General features: G+C 37.2%; 1 non-coding gene across 1 annotated transcript; it reads left to right on the top strand.

Moving 5' to 3' along the window:
* Window positions 1–4,421: 4,421 nt before the first annotated feature.
* LOC126356448 (5S ribosomal RNA) lies at window positions 4,422–4,540 on the top strand. Its single transcript, XR_007565711.1, has one exon. It is a non-coding gene; the product is annotated as a 5S ribosomal RNA (ribosomal RNA).
* The last annotated feature ends 222 nt before the right edge of the window (window positions 4,541–4,762 follow it).

Genomic DNA, 4,762 nt, shown 5'->3' with positions numbered 1-4,762 from the left:
CCTTGAGAAAAACTTTAGCATTCCTTACCGACGTATACCACATGATAATTGCGTTCAAGTTGAAACTCTGTGCACTAGGAAGAGTAAAGGATTGCACCACATTTCACATGTAAAACCGTTTATTGAGAGATAATCTAATTTTTTTAACTTAGTCTTTGCTATAAAATTTTTCACTTCATGTTACTAATACTCTTTGTCACACTTAGAAACTGTTAACATGCAACTATGTTTTAAAATTAAATATCAAGTCTAGCACCTAGGGAACATATTTAGACAGTAATTACGAATGCATTGTTATAATGAACAGACGACAAAGTGTTAGTGTATGTGTACATTCTTGCTTATTAGTTGCACGATTACGTAACGACTATAAGGCTTTCATACTTAGAACATATACCAGTACTGCTAATGAGATTTTACTGAGACATTTTGGTTGACTTGAAAATTCATTATGGTTTTAAAGTGCTTTCTGAGAGATACCAGATGACACAGTGGTTAGTTTATTTGACAGCTACGCGACTATATCACGACGCTACTGATGTGTGACACGATTTACATTGTTGCTTTTGCGGTGTTTCTGTTTTATATCTGCACAGTTTTTCTGAATTATTCTGGAAAGTAAAACATGTTTTAGTAGTAACTTTTGTGGTATAGCTACAATGAGACAGCCTATTCTGTAGCATAACAGTACGTTACAGTACAGTACTTTCTTCATCACGGCAATAAGCATAATAACTACGATGTCTGTACGCGAAGCATTTCGCTTTTGTCTATGATGAGGTGAGAACATTGATTTCAGCAGAACTTTGCTTACAGAGGACGATAACTACGACACTTCCACAGAATTATCTTACAGCAAGACGCACATTTAGCGCTACAGGACAGGCATTTGAGTGATTAACTTTGTACATAAAACAATTTATTTTTAAAGATATTTGAATTACAAAGAAAGTTTTCCGTGATACATTTCATTCCATTGCTGTAATCTGTAACACCTGAGGGTATAATTACATTAATCCTCAGGGGGGTACGCTCTTACTTTGTGTACCATGTGTCTGGCAAACACAAGGAGCCCTAGATAATATGGTATTTGCCTATACAACTTTACTCATCGGTACCATATTCCTCTAACACAGAATTACACAGCTATCTGATTATTTAACAGATAAACAAACATTTTTTTTTACTACGTCAGTGACAGACGTTTACGCAGTTACACAGCTGGATAACTTCACACTTATGAAATTGTATTTTGTCTGTACTGTGTGAACCCTTCATATTTTTTCGGAACCATTGTGATACTATGAGAGCTTTGAATGATGTACTTGGTATGGGATCATGATTTTTAAAGTACGTTTGAGGTAGATGACACTATTGAACGAGCAGAAAATATTTTTTAGGTTTGTAAATTCTTGGAGGAAGCTACGACGATTTTGAGAATTGACTGAGATGTTATGATATTATTACGACGACGATGTGTATTATGCTATTGAGATATGTTTATGATCAATAAAATGATGCGACCGTGTACGAGGAATTTGATTATGCTACGTATTTCTTATGATGAAATATTGAAGAAGTGTCGACGAATATGTATATGTATAATAAGGTAAGGAATAATGAGTAGTGGTTAGGGACTATAATTTGTGGAAAAGGATGTTGGAAACCAGGAATCGTACTTTAAGAGTTATGAAATGTGTGTAAATGTGTGAATGTATCACAATGCTGGCGAAAATTTTTTGGACACTGTTATATTTATAGGATTTTGTTTCTACAGATTTGTAACGCAAATATTTCGACCTGTGAAATTTTATTTGTATCAGACTGTCACTGTAGTGCAAACGAGTGTCATAAATATTTCTGTAATAAAGGTAAGTGACCTTGACGTAATGCGTTTTTGGCGCCCAGCTGAGAGATAGTTGTCTGGCAAAAGAAAGCCAATAGGTGGAGAAAAAAAGAGTCTATTATCCTCGCTATTGACATTCCTTTGTAGAAAGCATTGCAATTGCGACTCGCTCGAACTTGAAAACATATGATTACACTGTGGAGCTCTTAACTTATGATATTTACTGAAATGCCTAATGAAATGACGAGAAATATTTTATGTCTATACACCTGATTATGACTACTGTCTTTCTAGTTGACAGATTTTGTTACTACCTTATGAAATGCCATACGGCCAATGAATGATGTTTCATGCCTTCCTTTGTACATATTTGCTCATTTTGTTTAATATCTAGTCTCTAGCTGCACTGCAGCATTGGTTAAAATAAAATTCAATAGATGTACTAATATCACTATTTTCTGTCTACAGACCCAGTAAAGAATAATTTTATGATGTACTTTCATAGAAAAGAGAGGACAAATAGACATTGCATTAATAATTTTTTTTAATGACTTGGTAACTTTCTTGCAGAGTAACTTTTTGTGATGCATCACTCTAGTGTTAAGATGTAACATAGGTATTAAACATGGCCATTTTGACTGTAATATTTTTTCTGCTTGAGCTTTGTGATGTGTAGACATAAGTTATTGCATTTGCTGCTGCTGTTTGCCAGGCATAGTGCTACTAAATTTCACTTTGTATTACTCTGTTAAGCTAGTTTTACTACTGATTTATTTTTCTTGTTGCTGCACATTGACTCATATCAGTTGTAATGTTGCATTGCTTGGTAATTTAGATTTCCTGTAGCTTGCTTTGCCAATTGCCATTTTTTTTTGTCATTGCTGTTTGTGTTAATTGTTTTGTGATGCTGCGTTGCCTCGTCCCTTATTTTATGCATCTGAGCTCAGTAGATTTAAGTTAGCTTAAGAGGGAGTACTGTATATAAGAGAATGAGTTGCAATGAATTGGAAGAAATGCATTGAGAGGTTATACGAGAAAAGTACAGAAAGCAGGTATAGATAGGACTTTTTGGAAATAATGAAGAACAAATGGAGATCTTCGAGAAGTAAAGAAAGTTTTGTTTGCAAAATACTGCAGTAAAACAAACCCTGTCCTTTCCTTTTGTGTTATCCCACTGTGTGTTTGTGTACCCTTATGGATTTGTTTTCTTCCTGTCTCTGTGTACTGTTTCATAGAATTTTTTCTCTTCCAATACTAAGCTACATTCACTATGACGAGGAATACTGTTATCCTCAAATATAATTTGCATTAATAACATGTTATTTACTTCGTAAAGATGTTTAACCATTATTTATTCTGCTTTGTTTTAATGTGCATGCGTGAAGCAGATGTTTCAAAAGTTATTCTGATCTCTTAATTTTGAACTTATGTCATAATTCCTGTAACACTGATGTATATGTATATTTCTATTCCTCTGTAAAGCCTGTATCACTACAAATGTTATCTGTTCTTTAATGATGTATTTTGTACCTTTGTTATTGTATTTTCATGTTATAATATTGTAATAGGACACCAGTTCATCAAAATAAGTAACTTGTAAGCATTCATTTCACTACATACATTTCTGTTGGTCATAGCATATCCACAATATGTGAAAAGAAGGACTGTTAGTGTTTGCACGTGTGTTGATAATTCAGCAAGGGTCTGATTAACAGCATTGCTGGTTCTAAGGACAATTCCAAAAACTTTGTGCATGCACAAGTGGTGGTTTATAGACTTGCTATATTCTACGCAAGACTCTTCGATGGTGATTTTGCACCTGCACAGTCGCCTCTACATGGACTACAGTGGGTCTGCATCTTTGATGGCCCACCAATATCATTATTTCTACAAGGACTGCAGTGGGTCTGCACCTCTGGTGGCCCACCAATACCATAATCTCTACCAGGACTACAGTGGGTCTGCTCTGTGATGACCTACCTACCAATATTCTTCAAAACTTCGACTGACTCTGGCGTGGGTTTGCTCTGTTGTGGCCCATTACCTGTCAGCATGTCAAGAATCAGCACTGTCTTTCCGTTGGAAGGACAACACTACTTCTTCAAGACTGCATGGAAATCCACTACTTCCGTGTGCATTTTCTTTTACTGCTCAGACATTGAGAAAAACATTGCTATTTTACTGCGATGAACGATCAGGACTGTCTTTATGGACTGTGAGAAAATTTTAGCTTTCGACCAACATTGTATTAATAAGTGTGTGCATTTGATTTCTTTGTTATTGTAATTACCAAAGTTTTTTTCAAATCTGTATTGGCCAGTGCCCAAATCAATTTGTAAAATTTTTTGTGGGGAGCATGGGGGCTATGTAAGTAGGCTGTTTAGGTTTTCTTATTGGTAACGCCACTGGCTGTGCTGTGCGCAGTCTGTGGCTAGTTTGCATTGTTGTCTGCCATTGTAGTGTTGGGCAGATGGATGTTAACAGCGCGTAGCGTTGCGAAATTGGAGGTGAACCGCCAGCAGTGGTGGATGTGGGGAGAGAAATGGCAGAGTTTTGAAATTTGTAAGACTGCAACGCCAACGGCCATACCATGTTGAATACACCGGTTCTCGTCCGATCACCGAAGTTAAGCAACATCGGGCCCGGTTAGTACTTGGATGGGTGACCGCCTGGGAACACCGGGTGCTGTTGGCTCCCTCTCATTTTACCCCCCATGAACCATGGACCTTGCCGTTGGTGGGGAGGCTTGCGTGCCTCAGCGATACAGATAGCCGTACCGTAGGTGCAACCACAACGGAGGGGTATCTGTTGAGAGGCCAGACAAACGTGTGGTTCCTGAAGAGGGGCAGCAGCCTTTTCAGTAGTTGCAGGGGCAACAGTCTGGATGATTGACTGATCTGGCCTTGCAACATTAAC

The sequence above is a fragment of the Schistocerca gregaria genome, chromosome 3 (assembly GCF_023897955.1).
Source record: "Schistocerca gregaria isolate iqSchGreg1 chromosome 3, iqSchGreg1.2, whole genome shotgun sequence".
Lineage (NCBI taxonomy): Eukaryota > Metazoa > Arthropoda > Insecta > Orthoptera > Acrididae > Schistocerca > Schistocerca gregaria.
The sequence above is the reverse complement of the archived record's forward strand: the minus strand, read 5'-3'. Positions and strand labels throughout refer to the sequence as shown.